General features: G+C 37.2%; 1 protein-coding gene across 1 annotated transcript in view; it reads right to left on the reverse strand.

Annotated features, from left to right (window-relative positions):
- Positions 1-13,406, reverse strand: part of LOC127509789 (myosin-9-like) — a 51,389-nt gene extending 37,983 nt beyond the window's left edge. The window contains 1 exon segment of the mRNA XM_051888767.1: positions 13,141-13,406. The gene's annotated coding sequence lies outside the window, so the exon portion shown is untranslated.
- Between the last annotated feature and the right edge of the window lie 5,878 nt (positions 13,407-19,284).

Here is a 19,284-nt window from a genome sequence, read left to right on the forward strand (position 1 = left end):
ATTTTATATAGATTAACACTGACAAAAAGCAATTTCTAGCTAATGAAATCTTTTACAACTGAACGGACAAATTTAGCTTCAGAAATTTCTAGATGTTCCAAACCTGGGAATCACAATTTATTTCCAGGTTAAAAACTGACCAGCCAAAAGGTTGCTCTGATAGCGGCACACAGTGTCCTGTGACTCGTGGCGTTCGTCCGTGCCCGGGGAACTGGTTTGGGTGGTTAGTGATTCAGAGCTGCACACTCCATTGAGTCTGTCAGGCCGGTGAGTTATTTTAGTGTTTGAAGCTCTTCCACACCCTGAGCAAGAAACAGATTCCCACATGGGAGGACTTTGACTGATCCAGATTTAAACGAGATAATTCAGTGTATCTGTAATGGCAGACACTCATATGTTGAGTTGGTAGTTTAACAGAACTATGACCGGTGATGATATCTAGAGAGCAGAGACTTATAAAGCCAATACTGAGCAGTAAACTAGAGAATTTTTAATCATTCTGAGAATATCTGCATCAATAGCCAGCATTCCAAAGGCTTGATCAGTTAATAATGCATTGTTGTTTTCTTGTTTTCCAACATTCATACATTCATGCCATAGCAGCAGCACTGGCTATTTTAATTGCAAACTTAAGAGTAGTAGAAAATAATCATAAATAAAACTTTATTATACATAATAATTTAACAATATTTCTTACAACAAAATAAAACTACAGTAATTATATAAGCTCTGTCAGTGTCTGATTTCAAATATTTTTTAGATGATTTGCAGTAATATTGTGTGAAATATTCATCTCATTTCTATTTAATATATTAAATTATTCAAAGAATATCAGGCAGCAGGTTCATCGCTGTCAGCTGTTGAAAATTAACTCAATTTACTACAAAATATTTTTAAAACACGCTCTTAGAAAAGGTTCTATATGGAATCTTAAAGGGTTCCATCCATTTCATATGTAGAACCTTTTAGGGGTTCCATCATGGGACCATTTTATGGATTTAGTTTTGTTTTCATTCAATTTTAATTAAACATGAAAGTATTATGCAATCATTTAAGACATTTCTCCTTATTTAAAACCTCTATGCCCTACGGCATAAAATGTTCTTTAAAATTGAGCCAAGAACCCTTTTAGATTCTACTTAGAACCCCATTGAACCTTTTTTTTTTTCCAAGAGTGTAGACACTGAATTATCCATTAACAACGGCTGTAGATTTGGGAAAACGTCTGTTGACCAGCCATTTGGTCTCAAAATGGCCAAATACTGGTTAATTAATGGGAATGGCTGATTAATCATTGGTTCAAACAGCACTAGCATTGGTAGAGTTTGTGTGTGTGTGACCCTTGAGAAAACACATCTGCAACAGTCCATTAGCATCCAAACAGCAGACAGAGAACGAGGCGACCGCTGGGCCGTTCTCATGACCCAAAACACATCAACAAAACCCCAAACATGCTGACCTCCACAGCTGCTCGCCGTCTGACAGACTAAAATAAGAGAGGTTCTAAAAGAGTTTCTGCAGTGAGAACAGAGCCATTTTCAGTGAACAGTTCTTAAAAGAACCATTTTTAACCATTTTAAAAATCTAAAGAACCTTTTTCCACTATAAAGAACCTTTTGTGGAATGTGGCATTAAAGGTTCTTCATATATGCCAATAAAGAACCTTTATTTTTTACGAGTGAACCACCCTGACATGCTTCTCCCCCTGGGACGTCCACTTTTAAGAGTTTTAAATGAAAAATGTTTTTGCGTGGTTGCACTGATGCATCAAAATGAACTGCAAAGGATGAACATTAGCTATGTAACTGGTCCTGCTGCCACCGAGAATGATGGGAAATGTAGTTTTATTTTTCATAAACCAGCTTTGTAACTAAACCGTGCAGTCGATGAACGCGTAATTATGATTTGCTTATGCCGTGACTCTTTAATGCTAGACTTGAGTTTGCATGGTTAATGTTTTCCACAATTACAACATGTGGCGTCCTTCATCTCGTAAATACGGTCATTAGTCCCTCTCCCGCTCGACCACCCATCGCCGTTTCTTTATCAGAGAGAGCTTGAGTTATTCCACCCGTTTCTTTCCCTATTCCTTTAATTTCTGCTGTTTTTCCCGTCCTTCTCTCCCAGAAATGGTTGCACCCTTATTCTCAGAAGACACGCGGTCCGCCTAAGGGATTTACTCCACTCAAAAACCACAAGCGTTTCTCAATCAGACTGAACAGCTTTACTCAACCTGGTACAATTTTATTAATTCACATTCCAACACACATCAAAAACAATACGTCTGGAATCACTTCTAAATCCATTTAGATGACTCCAAAAAACAGATTTTATATTTTTTGGCATTTTTGACTACAAACAACTAAACGCGACTTTAAATTTATTTACAATTATATACAAAAAACGTGCTGTTCTACAGGCTCGTGGTTTCAGAGCAGTTTGTAATCAATGAATGCCATGCATTTATGACAATATATCACTTATGACCTACTAGAGCTGCATGATTAGTCAATAAAATCACGATCTCATTCCTAAATTACAACAATTCGCCTGTGTCTATTAAAACTTTAACAAAATTACACAGGAACATTCAGATCTGCGTTGGTGCTGCCGCTGATCCAGAGAAAGCAGTTGTCATGTATAGATATGAAACTGCTTCAACCACAGTATTGTTATTTCTGTGTTACAAATATTCAAATTATCACAGAAGTACTGGGATAAAAGTTTATAGTTCGGATTTAAACACTGATGTCTACGGAAGCAATCAAAATCGGGCAAATCACCTTTTGAAAGTAACAACGCTTCAAATAATGATTGTATCGAATAAATCGTTACACCAGTAGGTGGCGACAAGTGACTTAAAAAAATGTATTTGTCATTGAATCATACATTCAAGACATTCATTCAAAAACACCAAGTGAGTCATTGAATCATTCATTCAACCTGTTTTTTTTTTTTTTTTTTAATAATTCATTCAGATTAATTAAACATTTTAAATAGGCTAGACATTTTGTCACAACCTCTAGTAAAAATTTATTTTGTCTGTTCAGAATAGTGGGAGAATCGTGATCACTTTTCGAAACAAAAAATAGTGCAAAAAGAATCGTGCAGCTCTATGACCTACTGTTGATGAATTATGACAATATTTACTTTATGGTGTTTATATTGTAATATGTTTTAGACAGTTGTAAGAATGCATATTTTATCTCCCCATCTTTTTTAATTGACATTTCAAAATAGGAGTCCCACTGTATTTCAGGCTTGTTTACAATAAAAGTCCCGCATTATGCATAAAAGTTTCTTTTTTATTATTATTGTTATTTTACACAATACCTGTCATTTAATTCGATGTAACCTCTTGTAGTTTTTTGGGCTGCTCTGTTACAGGAAGGAAAGACTAAAAAAAAAGGTGAAAGTGAAAGTGTCAAGTGAAGGCCAAGTATGGTAACCCATACTTGGAATTTGTCCTCTGCATTTAACCCATCCAAGTTAGTGCACACACATTAGCAGCAGAGTAGTGAGTAGTGAACACACACACACACACACACTGCAAACCGTGATACAGCCTTTGGGCAGCCTTTATGCTGTGGCACCCGGGGAGGGATTGGGGGTTAGGTGCCTTGCTCAAGGGCACCTTAGTCATTTCCTGTCGGTGCTGGAATCGAACCAGCAACCTTTGGGTTACCAGTCTGCCCCTAAAAACTCCTACATTTTTCAACTTAGGATCACATGTATCAAATAGTACATTCGTCCAAGTAAACGTAAAAAAAATAAAAAGAAATAACCAGACACTGTCATTTCTTCTTTGTTGTTTTAAAGACGGACGGTTAAAGCACGTTCTCAAGCGTGCCGTGAAATGAACTTCCTCATGAAATAACCAAGTGTCTGATAAGAGCAGTAAATCTTTGACTCTGTTTGAATCACACAGAAGTGTAAAATCTGAGCTCAAACCTCCTTGATGAGGCGATGGAGTTTGACACAGATCCGCCTGACACACTTGAGTCTCCTGGTGCTTCTGTGAACCTAATTATAACTGTGAGTCTCTCTGCTGCTTCCTGCTGCGATCTCAAGACTTCCTTCCCTACGACTCGCTTCAGAGCAAAGGCTCTTCAGGTCCAGCAAACAAACCACTTAATCTCTGACAGATTCACTCAAATAATCTGTTCAAGAACCCTATGAATCCAGTTACACTCATCAGTGAAACATTTCACCCCAAAATCAAATGAAAAAATACAAAAATTATATTTTAAAATATATAGTTATTTGTTTAAGGATTCATTGAAGGGGTCCTTGATTATGATTTCACTTTTTTAACTTTAGGTAGTGCGTAATGTTGCTGTTTGAGCATAAACAACATCTGCAAAGTTATGATGCTTAAAGTTCAATGCAAAGGGAGATATTTTCTTTTACAGAAATCACTTTAAGGACTACAACAAACGGCTGGTAAGGACTACAACGAGCTTCTTCCTGGGTTAGTGACATCACTAACCCTAAAATTTACATAAACTCTGCCCCCAAGAACACGCAACAAAGGGGGTGAGGCCATATTGGGCTGCTTTAGAAAAAAGGAAGAGTTGTTGTAGTAGAGTGTTGTTGCCATCCCGTCAGTTTAACATGATGGCACATGCTAGTCGATGAGTTGAATCAACTCCACAGCAACTACATTAATTTATCCACTAACTATTCAGAACGTCCAGTTTCATTCTAAAAGTCATAACTTCTTCCTGAGTCTCTCCATCAGTGTCTGACTATGGTTTGAACAATGTAAGGCTGAACACCGTTACTGACAATCCTCATTTTGGCTGCGTGAGATTCTCCAGCTTTGTTGTTGTTGAGCAAACGAAACATGAGCTGTTAAAGCTCGGCCCTCTTCTGGAAAAGGGGCCGGGAGCAGCAGCTCATTTGCATTTAAAGGGACACGCACAAAAACGGCGTGTCACACCCAAATGGGGTAAATTTGACAAGCTATAATAAACGATTTGTGGGGTATTTTGAGCTGAAACTTCACGGACACATTCTAGAAACACCCGAGATATTATTTATCTTGTGAAAAGGGGCATTATAGGTCCCCTTTAAAGCACCAGAACATGGATGATTTTCTAAAATAAATTGTTCTGTTTTCTGTTTGTTTTTTTTACATACTGGAAAAAAAACTCTTTCTGGAAGCTTTAAGTCATGATTAATCGTGATTTAGTACAGAAAGAGAGACAGGGATGCAAATGTGATGCAACAGACACACTCATCTAATCCGGACCACATTTGTGTCTTTAGATCACTGCGTTCTGACTGAAGGTCTCTGAGGAAAAACATGCAAACGCTTCAGTTGCCAGTTAAAATATAACGGAATGTTCTGTTTCCGTGTTTGGCTGAAAAAGAGAGAGAGAAAGTTTGTTTCTGCCGACTGACACACAACTATCAGCACAATCCTGCGGAATCCCTCCAGCCAATCAGACGAGAGATGCTCATCTTGTATTCACCTCATATTTGCATATTAAACAGCCACACCCATTTGTTCCCACCCTCATGTCTTTCCTCTGTGTGTTAGACAAAAGGACATTGATTCCCGCCATTACAAGTGTAAACAACACACCTTCTGTGGTACATACATGACAGACCAGTTATAGAGGGTAATAAAGTGTTTTTATCTGATTTTATGATCTGCGGTGAGGATTGTTTTGCAAATACTGTCCTTCCTCAACTGTGTATCAGTCATGAATCACATTTCTGTGTAACTGGTTCATGAATTCATTCTGCTTGCGATTCCTGAATGAGGCACAATAACACAGTCGTTCAGGAACATTAGGATTCTCATCCTGAAGCTGAAGACTTGTGAGAGAGGATGGTGTAAGACAGGAAACCATAAACAAAGAAAGAGGAAATGACAAAGGAGGATAAGTATCCTGCCATCCAAGGGCTCGTCTGATAATTTTTGTCGTCAGATGATCAGCACAGACACACACAAACAGACATTAATGATACTGACCACTGATATTTCTGAAAATAATAATAATAATAATAATAATAATAATAATAATAAAACAATGCATATACATATGGATTATAATAAATAAAAAAAGAAATCAAATAATCAATATTTTTGTGTGCAAATAGACATTAACACCACTGATTGAGGATATATTAAAAAAAAATAATAATAATATTATATAATACATATACATATTATATAACAATAAGTATAATATATATAACATAATACATTTGCATTATAATAAATAAAATATTATAATCAATATTTTATTATTTTTAATTATTCATTATTTAATTTAAAAATACAGTTAAAGTAATTTAATAATATATAATTAATCAAATGTAATTTATAATTAACATACATTTATCCATTGATTATATATAAAATAAATAAATATAAATATCTTACATAATAATAAATATAAATGTTTTATGTTAAAATATTAATAATAATTTTTATAAACATAAATTAATTTGCATTTACTTATTTATATTATTGTAAATTAATTTACTCATTTATAATTAAAAATAAATGAATAAAATGAAATAAATCACAAATTTATAGGCACAATAATTAATGAATAATACATGAATAAATAAACATGAATTCATTTTATTAAGAATTTAATTTTGTTTTTAATACTTTAATTTAATAATATTTTTTTGTATTTATTTAATAACAACAACAACAATACATATAATATATTACATAATACATATGAATATTATTTTAAATATAACAAAAAAAAAAAACAAATAATCAAATCAATATTTTTATTTGCACATTCATTTGTGAATAGTGGCTGGGTTTCTTTAAAAGGTTAGTTCGAATCAGCATGTTGAATCATTATTCGAATCGCGTGTCAAACCGCCAAACTGCTGAAATCATGTGATTTTGGCGCTCCGAACCGCTGATTTGACACAAAAGATTCATAACGCTTCAAAAAGCTTCCTGAAGCAGTGTTTTGAAATCGGCCATCACTATATAAGTCGTTATTTTGTTTTTTTGGCGCACCAAAAATATTCTCGTCGCTTTATAATATTAATATTGAACCACTATACTCACATGAACTGATTTAAATATGTTTTTAGTACCTTTATGGATCTTGAGAGAGGAAATGTCATTGCTGGCTATGGAGGCCTCACTGAGCCATTGGATTTCAACAAAAATATCTTAATTTGTGTTCAGAAGATTAACGAAGGTCTTACGGGTGTGGAACGACATGAGGGTGAGTATTTAATGACAGAATTTTAATTTTTGGGTGAACTAACCCTTTAACTGTGGGGTTTATTTTGCAGTGATGACCTGGAATATTTTGGCCACCCAGATCTATATTTAACATCACTGACTGTTGAAAAAGCCGTACCAGTAACACTAAACCAGATTTCGATCATATTTCTTTATAACATCATGAGACATTTAATCTCTGACTGGAGTAAGTAAATATTTATGAGCGTCTTTATCTGTAAATCCCGTCGCTTTCATTCGGTGGTTTTGCAGCTTATCTCACTCTGCTTATCTGCGTTTGATGACGCCACACCCAATGAAATCAAAGCTCAAAGTCCAGCTCTAAAGAGACCCTGACCCGTCCCGCCCAGACCAGGGCAGTGATCGGTAGTTACTGATGAACCAGACAACGTGCTTCTGCCTATTAACCCGACTCAAGACAAAACCAGCCGAGCTTAATAAAAACCTTGATCCGGCTCCAGGAAATACCCAGAATGGGTTTTCCCTGTGAAGACAGACACAGTTTATTCTGAGCCACCATCGTTTCTGCAACAGGAAGTGACACCATGAGCCTGGCAATAAGCCAATCAGCAGACGGAATGAGTCTGCAGTGCATCATAATGCAGTCATGCAGCAAATCATGCGCTAAACGGAACGGATGGCGAAACTAAACCTTTATTCACATGTTAATGCGGTCAGCAAACAACCAGGACATGGCTCTTTACTGAGCGCTTTGTTTGTCTGGATATCAGCTCTCGTTCGCTCATTTCCTGTGATTGTTGCGTTCTCCAACTACGCAGGTGCATTATGGGAAGGGTTGTTCGATAGGAAAGAAAAGAAAACCAAAAAAGGAAAAGGAGGATGAGGAGAAATAGTTTGGGCACTCCCTGAAGACTTTAAACAGCAGCAGTGCAAAATGTAAAAAACGAGACGGACTTCACTGCGGAAGAATGTTCTCATTCAAAAGGGGGTAAAAAAAGATTTGAAAAGCAAGACAAGGTACAAGAATGTGATATATTTTACCTAAAATGATCATTCTGGCATCGTTTACTCTCCCTCATGTCGTTCCAAACCTCTAGGACTTCTTCTTTAGGACATAAAAGGAGATGTTCTGAAGAACATTGGGGTCGAAACAGCTTTGGACCCCGTTGACTTTCATTGAACGGACAAAAACAACACATTCTTCAAAATCTCTTCTTTTATGTTCCATTTAGATATAAATAATAAATGTACATTATTTATAATTTATTTATTCATTATTATTTAATTTTAAGTAATATATTTAAAATTATTTTTAATAAAAATAATAGAATATTTTTTTTATTATTTATTTATTAGTATGTATTTATTAGTATGTATGTATTTATATATATATATATATATATATATATATATATATATATGAAACATAATAAATTAGTCCAAATCTTTAATGGGAAGAAGAATCTAATAATCAGCAAAGACAGACAAGACAGAAACAGATATGATCTCTGCTATTTCTGAAAAATAATCATAACTAACCATAAATAATATACATAATTACCACTGAGTAATTATTTTAAATGTTCCACTGAAGTCATTTGATTATTAATAATAAATGTGCATTAATGTATTATTTATTTATTTATTATTTAAAAATATATTTAAATTACATTTAATTCATTTCTAATAATGTATTTAATAATATTAACATTGGGGTCGAAACAGCATTGGACCCCATTGACTTTCATTGTATGGACATTCTTCAAAATATCTTCTTTTGTGCTACATAGTTATTAATAAAAAAAAAAAAAAGTACATTTATTTATTATTTTTATTATTATTTAATTTTAAATACATTTAAACTAGCATTTTATTAATTTAATAAAATATGTATCATTTATCTGTTATTTAATTTTTTATTAAAAGTATTTATTTAATAATAAAATATATTACATATAAATTAATAATAAATATAAAGACAAAAACAAGACTATTTCTGCAAAAAATAATCATAACTAACCATAAATAATAAATATAATAAACACAGACATTCTTTGAAATGTTCCACTGAAGTAATGTTTATTAATAATAAATGTGCATTAATTTATTATTTAATTATTTATTATTTAAAAAAAATAGATTAGAGATAAATTAATAAATTAAATGAATAAAATGTAATAATAAATAAGATACATATACATTTATAATAATATATATTATTATATTCAATATAATAATTAATAAAAATCAAATTATTCAACATGACTGACACTGAATTCCTGCACGTCTAAACCAGAAGAGTCAAATGATCATCAAAGACCACACATAATCTCCAATCTCTGAAAAATATTATAATAAATAACCATAAATAATAAACATATTTAACATTCTTCTAAATATCTTCCTATAAGTTCTTCTGAGCAAGAAAGCAAGTGACATGAGGGTCAGTAAATGAGGACAGAATGATCATTTTAAGGTGAACTATCCCTTTAATGAGCCGTGCATCCCATGAAGCACTGCAAATGATGTAATCGCATAAAACAACAACGCTCTATGGAGAGAAACAAAGGGATTTTTACTTCCAGAATTGGAATGCAGAAAACACAGAGGAATCACAGGATAAGATCAGAGGAAATAACATTAATCACCATGGAGATTAGAGGGCCAGGTGGATGACATCATACTGGCGAGACACGATCGCTCATCACTAACCTCGCACCTGAGCATGACCTCATTCAGACACGCCAGCTGCATCCATCAAACCCTGCAGCCATTCGCACACTCTACCCACAATGCCACAGGCTCTGAATGCAGGATAAACAACACCTGAAGCTCAATAAAGTCCTGCAAGTCCACACCTGTTCATCACACCAGTATTCCTGCGGATTAACATCAATCGGCCCGCAGCCATTTTCCCTCCACTGATCCCAGCAAAGCTAACAAAAATATGTTACGCTCCCATTAAGTTATGAAAATGTTGATTGATCTCTGAACATTCAAAAATGTTTCAAAAATGCTTAATTCTTAGTTATTCGAATGTTAAGCGAACGTTCCATTTTGCAAACATTATTGGAATGTTACTTTAGAATGTTCTCTAAACATTCTGAAACAATAAGTAACATTAAAAAATAAAAACTTTAGACGAACGTTCCATTAGTGATGTATAGATCACGGCTGTAACCATGTCTTGAACATTGGGGAGGACCAATTTTTTTATAAAGCTTAAAAAAAATAGAACTTCTAGGTCTAATTCTAGTTGAGAAATAATTGTTTTGTAAATAATATTTGCATTCAATGCATTTGCATTTGTAGTTTGCATCATTGGATGTTACTCTCGGTCATAAAACATTTGAGGTATTATAATATCTTTCGCTATTTACCTCACTCTTTCAACGTTAAACTGACACTTCACACTGGAATTCATGCTCTGCTTCTGTAAACAGTAAACCCCGCCTACTTTGATTTGACTGGCCATCTCAATCATTTTGACATTGACAAGTGCTGTTAAGACCGCTGAGGCAGAACAGACTAAAACCATTTTAAAACCATTTTATCATCCTAATTTCATGCAATAATTTCAAATATTGGGGGGGGGACAGTCTAATTATTGGGAGGACTTGTCCCCCTCAATGTCTATGGTGGTTACGGCCCTGGTATAGATGATGTTTTTGTGCTAAAGCTTTGAGAATGTTATTAAAGACCAGATAACTTTGAACAAATGTTCTGTTAATGTTACTGGAAGATTGATTGTTCGTAGCTTTGCCAGAAAGTTCTGAGAGCATTCCCTGTTAGCCGGAACAGTCGCTCAAACACTTACTCTCAGGAAATAGAGTAGTTTAACTCGCGAGTCTCCTGAGGAAAAGTGCATGCGGAAAGATGGCGGTGAATGATAATGCAAAACTCTTTATGAGATCCACAACAGCCTACAGAAGTAAATGGTTATCGATCACGGGTGTTTATCACATTGCTGTTGTCACTGTTTTATAAAAGCAACCAGTAACTCAAGACTGTGTTACAGTGATTTTACTGAGCATTACATTGGGACGAAGAGCCTCTGAATATGGTAAAAATCACTGCAATGCATGGCTTCCCATTGCTTATTGCTTTATTCTACACTGAAATCACACAAATATGCTGAAAATGCTTCAATCAAGTTACAATGCATCCAGCGCAGTATGGATTGCTTAAATATGGTTATTTTGCATTTTTAAGCCAATTTGCATTTCAAAATGTCCTAATCTTTGACTGTCTGAGGAAGTAATGGGTCAAAACAAGAGATAAAATGGTGGTTATTATCACTTCTGGCTGTATATTGTACGTTTTGGAAAATAGGTCCAGGTATTTCATGCATTTAGATCCTCCTGGGAAGTTCGAATAGTAGCTATTTATGAGTTGGGAAGACGTAATTACGACATCAGGTGTGGTCAAATCACTTTGGTCGAAGCAAGATGGTGATGTACAAAAAAAAAAAAAAAAAAAAGGACATCCAACAAATTTACTGTCAACTACAGACGTGGCATCCATTGTGTTCATCATGTTTTCTCACTGGCACGCCCTCAAGAAAATTGTCTCCCACTTGTAATTACAACGTTCAACTAATAAATATGATCTTTTGACGTGGCTTGCATGCTCCAGTACTGTGTATTCCCAAACATAACATGTTAGGGTTAACAAACGAGAACAACTAAAACAAAATGCAGAATAAGACCAGCATGTGCTTTTAATGGGTCACAGCGTCCTAGACACACTCCCTCACAGAAAACCAGGTCACACACACACACACACACACACAGTCTTCTAAGAAAGTGAAACTGGTTAGTCTATGTCAATACCTGCCATATTTGCAGATTTATGTGTGATTTAAACTACACCACAACGAAATCAAATCAGTACATGGACGTTAAGCTGACGTTATCGTGTGAACTAACTGTCAATCCCTCAATGACTAACTTCAGTTCTTCATAAACATCCTGTTCATTTTCTTGTCATTGTGAAGGCTACACAATAGGTATACATGTATCTATGGTGAAAACAATCAGGTTTTAATGAATAAAGTTGAAGGGCCTGATATTTCTGAAAGCTATTTTACAGACCACCTTCCTTTAAGTACAACAAAACCTACAGAGTTGACAATGTACTGCAAAGTCGGCCAAACACCAGGAGCACGAGCTCGAGCTCGAGCAGCGCGCTCCCAGGAAGACCGTGTGCGCGCTTTGCAAATATTAACTGTCTAATGTATGTTTCTTGCAGCCTTTGATGAATATTATACAGTTTTAGAAAGCGAGCACGCGCACGCAGCGAGAGGCCACGCTCATCGAACTTTGAGAGCGCGGTCGCGCTCCGCGTAACCCATTTGTAACCGTGAACAACTTGCCAGAACTCCCTGAAAGTGTCTGAAACCTTTCTGGACCTCCCGTGCGCGTTCATATTGTTCTACTCAGGTAAGTACTCGCTAATTCAGCTTTGTCCTGAAGCTCGGGCGGAACGGAAAACGCACCGCTCGGCCCAGTTTAACGCGAGCAATGACGTAATGAGAGCCCGTGAAACGTCACTTGCCACTATAACATCATGCTCACTTCTCACATTACTCTACTCCGTGCAAATAACGTCTTCTGTCCCATTAACGCATTTCCGCGCGCCAGGGACCACGTTAAGGCCCGCGCGAGCCGGTGTTCCTGAGCTCGAGCACTTCCTGAAACTCACCTCGCGTCTATTGTAGCCGATCTGACGCGTCACAACAGGTTATCAGTTCCCGTTCACAAGAAATTAAGATGAAGCGTAACGATTTCAAGCTCGGAAGTTTGAAAGTGCTGCAAAATCAGGTCGCGTCAGTGAGGTCCCACCCAGCGGCGCGCTGCGCGCTTCCTGCTTCACTTCGCGGCGTCTGAATGGAGCTGCGGAATGAACGTAATGATCAAACCGGTACCGTGCGGCTGGTTTACCTGCTAATCAGATGCAGACGCTCGGAGTTCAGGGGGGATGGTTCTCAAAAACTCCAGGGACTCAGTGTGGATCCGTGTCGCTGCGCTCCAAACTTCAATTTTCAATCCGCAGCAACTGCGCACAAGTTCGCTCCGTTCTCTCTTTTCTCTTTTTTTCTCCTTTCTTTCTCTTCCCTCCCTCTTCCACTCGGTTAGTTGAACTCCGTCCTGCTGCAATGGTTCGGGGTGCGGTCCCGATAGGGGGCGGGGTCTGCGCTGCGCATCACCGCCCCTAAGCCCCGCCCCTCCTCCAATCACAGCCCGCTTGCTCTGCATTCCCAATTGCTTCGGCCAATCACAAGTGGCGCGTGGGCGTGTCGGAGCGGTAAAGTTCGCGTCAGAGGGTGAACTTGAAATAGTTGGGCCGCAGGGGCCCGTATGTGTGTTTAATGTCTGAGGTATGTGCGCGACTTTTGGGCTTTTGTGACCATATAAGTCGCCGGACCGTGTTTACACACACACACACACACACACAAACATAGAGGAATGTCTGGAATCAGGAAATTTCTTCACAAATACTTTCTTTTAATAAATAATGAGTGGAAGTGTTGGCATGCATTCCACAATATGAAGCGTTTATTTTACTATTTCCATTCAAATATTTTTGTTTATATGGTTTATTTTACCATTTTAAAAGTTTATTTTTTGTCTTATCACAGATCTCTCTCTCACTCACTATAAAAATGCTAGGTTAAAAACAAACCAAGTTGGCTTTAAAATGTACAAACCCAGCAGCTGGGTTAAATGTTTGCCCAACGCCCTGGGCAGTTTTATTTAACCCAACTATTGCTTAAAAATTACTATATGGCTGTCTTAAAATGAACCCAAAATAGGTTGGAAATTAAAAATCAGACATAGGCCTATAACTAGAGGCAACAATAATAATCAAAAGGTAAACATTTATTAATAAGCAATTTAATAAATGTTTATTGTTTAATTATTATTGATTAAACTTATTAATAAATGATAATTTACAACATATTTTAGGTTCATTTTAAGCAAGCAATGCAGTAATTTTTAAACAATAGTTGAGTTAAATAAAACTACCCAGCAGGTTGGGTAAACATTTAACCCAACCGCTGGGTTCATTTTCAACCCAACTTGGGTTGTTTTTAACCCAGGATTTTTTTAGAGTGCTGTCTGTATATCTATATATCTTATGGGTTTGTATGTATTGTTTTATTACTGAAATACAATTTAATATTTTTATTAGCATTTTATTAATTTTGTTATATTGAAACAGGATTAACTGCCATCTCAGTATTCGAAAACAAACTGACACTCATCCAAAACATCCCAAACATGAAAAATATTAAAGATAAAATCTCGTAAACATGCAAAACCTGAGTGATATCTGCACATCTCGGTGTACATGTACAAAAATAAATATATGTGAAAGCTGCTTGTCTGCTTTATTACATATTTTGTCGTGTGTTTTCTTTTTTGCACTATTTAATCCAAATATTGTATAGCCTATTGGAATTTTTCTCATATAAGTTTCTTTGAATACAAATTGAACACACACAAATGCAAATGTGTGCTTACAGGAAAGACTGTCACAGATTGTCTCTCGTGCAAAACTCAAAGACGCGTAAACGCGAATGCATGAATGATCCCATGCGGGAGGCTGGAGAGTCTCCCGGCTGCACGCTTCACTGAAGTATCTGAGGAATGCGAAATGATGTCCAGGGAAAGGGACGTAAAAATCCTGCCGGGAGACTTTTATCAGCACGTAAGGAATGTTTGTGGAAGCCTCCAGTCGCCCTGAATCATCACTTATAACTCTCCACTCGGGAACGGAGCGATGTGTCGGAAAAATCAATACGTCGCTGCAGCGTCTCTCTCTCTCTGCTGATTGGGCAACTAAAGGAATTTCGAACGCAAAGTCAAAGGTCTCTAGCTGAGCGATACCAGATGCAGAGAGACAGACAGAGGGAGAGAGAGACAGATTACCAAATAAGGTCACTTCTGACCTCTCTCTCTCCTCCTCCTCCCGTAGTTTGACCCGCTCGGCTCCTGCAGATGTGTGCCGCCCGGTCTGGGTGTGTCCCGGCCGCTGGGTGTGTTCACACAAACTTTCACTGTGAATGCATTCATGCAACGTTTGCAGTGTGTGTGCAACCTTTGTGCCTGCTTTATTTGTGAGAAAACTACCATAGATGAGTTTTTTTTTACTGCTTGTTGTAAGGCAAACTAAAATTGTTTACGCGACCCAACGCGGCGTTCCCATGATCCTTTCTCATGACTGATGTTCTAGGCGCTTGTGTTTGTGTGCTTGTCCTTAAATGGCTCCAACAAAACCTCAGAATAATTAAAAACACCAGCGTCAACAAAAGAGCAAGAGCAAGCCGGCGTGAAGGCGACGCATCCTGTCCTCCCGCCCTGCTTTCCTCCAATCAGAGCGCAGGATGCATCAATCGATAAGGCGTTTGTTGACTCACTCGATTCGGGAATGTTCTCGAGAAGTTCCCTTTATTGTGAAATTTTGCTCCTTTGTCAGCCTCCCTCACACTAGAAATAACACATTGCTCACAGCTAAGAAAGAGAAGTGTGCAGTTGAGAGAGTATCAGACTCAAAGAGTGTTTAAATGACAAATAATGCATATTCAAACAACATATTTACTGTAAACACCGACTGGATTAGAGGTATTTAGTGTCTCCCACACACACATACTTAGCATTAGCTAACTTAGCTATTAGCTTTTACTTTACAGATAATTTCTATAGCCTATATGTTTTGTCATCAAACAATATTGAGGAAGGGCTTATGAATTTTTTTTTTCACTGGTTTGCACTGAAAGGGAATAATAAGAATGAATGTGAAATTGTAAAAAATAATCATGTATTTATATTAAAGGCCCACTATGTAATTTTTCGCCACTAGAGGTCACTTTTTCAAAACAAAGGCATAGCTTGATGACACCGAGATTGAGCGTGGAATCATGGGAGATGTTGTCTTCACATCTACAGCCAGTGGAAAAGAATCGGGACGGGACTCAGGCAGAAATCACGTTCATCGATGAGATTATTAACGTACTGTAGTATGAAGCAGAGCGAGTGCTGTGAGAGCTGAACGAGGCAGCTGGAGCGATTGATAATGAGAGACAAGCGCGACACATGCCTCGAGAACTTTTTATTATGCCGCAGTCACCGCTTTCGCTTCTTCTGGTCAAGCGTATGTGGGGTAACGCAGCACTGTTTATCATACTAGATATAGTTTGAGTGTTGAAAGTTGATATAATGCTACTTTGTGTTTGCTCGGCAGCTGCTATGAGACACTTGTCACACTGCAGTAAAATAGATCGATATTAGTCATGGTAAAACATGGTACTCGCGGTAAATCAAGAAAACGAGATTCAAACAATAAGACTTACTGTATTTGACAGCACTATTATTATTTATTTTATTATTTAAAAATGTATTAAAATGTAAACCTCACTCCTCTGATCTCAAGAGAACCCCTATCATCAGTCGCTAGAGCATCTCTTGAGATCAGAGGAGTGAGGTTTACTCTCATAGTGACTACTAGCTGGCCTCCGTTACACTCACCCCCCTAAACCTCACTCCTATCCGGGTCACGGCACCAACGCACCCCTTACCCAGGTTCTACTCGCCCCACTCTGCGCGGGCCTCGAACCTGGGTCTCCGGCGTGGGAGTCGGACGCTCTAACAAGGAGGAGTGAGGTTTACTCGCACAGCGACTACTAGCTGGCCTCCGTTACATATATACTCACACACACACAGAACATATATATATATATTTACAAACTTTTGTTAGATGCAATTAATCAATTTGACAGCAGTAATAATGTTTAAAAAATGTTTTCAAATAATAATAAATGCATAATTTTTAGGCCAAAACCCAGAAACGAGAATTTTAGCACTTCCTGTTCCATAGTACTGAAGTCAATTGCTCCGTCCGAAATCGATTACTTCATACTATATAGTATGCGAAAAAACAGTACGCCAAAACGAAAGAAAGTATTCGAAAAACCGTAAACGAAAAGTCCCTAGGTGACCTATTACTTCTGCCGAGATTCTGAAGTGTGCATACGATGGAGAGATTTATGAATGGCAATGAAGCGACACAACTGACACTAGAAGGTCACATGACAGTATCAACATGGCAGATGTAGTACGTCTGGAATTCAAACACTGTGTCTCATTTCAAAGGCTGTGTCCTCCGGAGGTCACATTTGTCGGCTGCATACGTCATTGAGGCTGTTTTATTTAAGTTAACTGACCACTACTTTACAAATTCATAAAGAAATTGCAACAATTTATGCTGTCAATTTTATAATGGTTTTATAACTTTTCTGAAATAAGACATCCTCTATGACGTATGCGGCCAACAAATGCAACCTCCGGAGGATGCAGCCTTCGAAATGAGACACAACAAGCATTCATACTACACACATTCATACTTTATAATACGTTTTAACGAAGTGAATTCGAATGTAGATGGTGTGCGATTTCAGACGCTGCAAATGCGTTTTTGGTTAAATGCCTCAAATAAGGTCTGTGGAAAGATTTGCCGGAAGTTTAATGGTGGTGAAGTTGAAATCATGCAACCGCATGGTGTAGCCTAAGTTTATAGCCTACATAGCTTTTTATTTCTGCCGACTGATTGGCTTCAAAAGTTGTAAAGATTATTGCGATGAACAATAATGGTCACAGGGCTTATTTTCTGCAATAATCTAAAAGCCAATGAAAAAAATCCTATTGTTAACGTCACTGCAGCTCTATTTCATTGGCTGTTGTTCACCGCTTCCCTCTCACTCCTGTGCACACTTGAAGACTTGATGGAGGATTCGAAACAAGTGTATGAGAACTGTCGTAAAGTTTGCGACTGGTCTGTGCGCGTGTTGAGTTCTAGGCTACCTGTTACATAATGCGACGAGCTTGAGTGTTGCAATGACTGTTGTTTTCAGGTAAATATATACACACACGTTATCACAATAGCATCTGAGGTATGCAGCATAGCAAGAACAACGCGAATAAGCACACTTTTACTTTTCAAGAGCCTGCCATAAAAAAAAATCATTAAACGTGAGTAAGGGAAAAGTGACGGAGTGCGAAAATAACGAGAGCGCAGAGGAATTCTGCAACGGCGTTTGTTCAGCATGTCTCACTGGCGCTGTGTTTTTGCCTTATATGGTAACAGTGCACTGGAGAGAGAGAGCGAGCGAGCGAGCGGGAGAGAGGTGGAGGTGTGGTCTATTGTTATAGAGCGGAAGAGGTGTTGAGTTTCGCTATTCCGTCATTTCTTTCACCTTCTGCCCTGTTTGTCGTTCGCAGACAGCAGGTCTCAGTAACGCAAACAATACGCCTTTCAGCAGCTCATTTACCACAAATCACTTCTCAGTCATGCAGGACTACTGTAAATGTACTTATCCAGCACTTTATATTCTGACAAAAGCGGTCAGGTTAATCAGAAGGCTGATCTTTCAAAGTTAACTTTGACCTTAAAATCTAAAACCTTAAAAGCAAGAAATCATAAGGTGCATATGTAAGACTAGTTTTTGATCGTTAACTAAAAACAACCCATTTTTGTTTAGTGAAATAAAATAAAGGTTAACTGGAAATATATATGTAAACTTTTTTACATTTCATCTAGCAGCATTAAAACTAAAACAGAAATAAAATAATATATATAAAGAACTTTTAAGATATTTAAATAAAATATTGATTATAGCAACTAATGTAAATATGAATTAAAAAACAGTGTCTCAATGACAGACTGCTAAAATAACACTGTGCTCCGCGCGTCTCTTTTGAGAGGAAGTGCTTGTGGCTGATGTGATGATGTCATGTGCGGTCAGGTAATGGCAGGCTGTCATTGGTGGGCTGGAGTTCTGCTGGATGACATCATGCGGTGAGAAGAACCGCAGATGTTTGAGGAAGATGGACACTGTGACGTCATGCCTTCTTGGCAGGATACAAGTCACTTTTAAGAGCCCTAGAAAAAAAAAAAATTCTGCTATAATATATATAGCCTATATATTTCAGCATATATATATTCATATTCAGTCGGAATAAACGGCTACTTTGATAAAGATTCTCACAAGAGACCCGACTCATCTCTATAGAGTTTGTTGCTTTTCA

The sequence above is a fragment of the Ctenopharyngodon idella genome, chromosome 3 (genome assembly GCF_019924925.1).
Source record: "Ctenopharyngodon idella isolate HZGC_01 chromosome 3, HZGC01, whole genome shotgun sequence".
Lineage (NCBI taxonomy): Eukaryota > Metazoa > Chordata > Actinopteri > Cypriniformes > Xenocyprididae > Ctenopharyngodon > Ctenopharyngodon idella.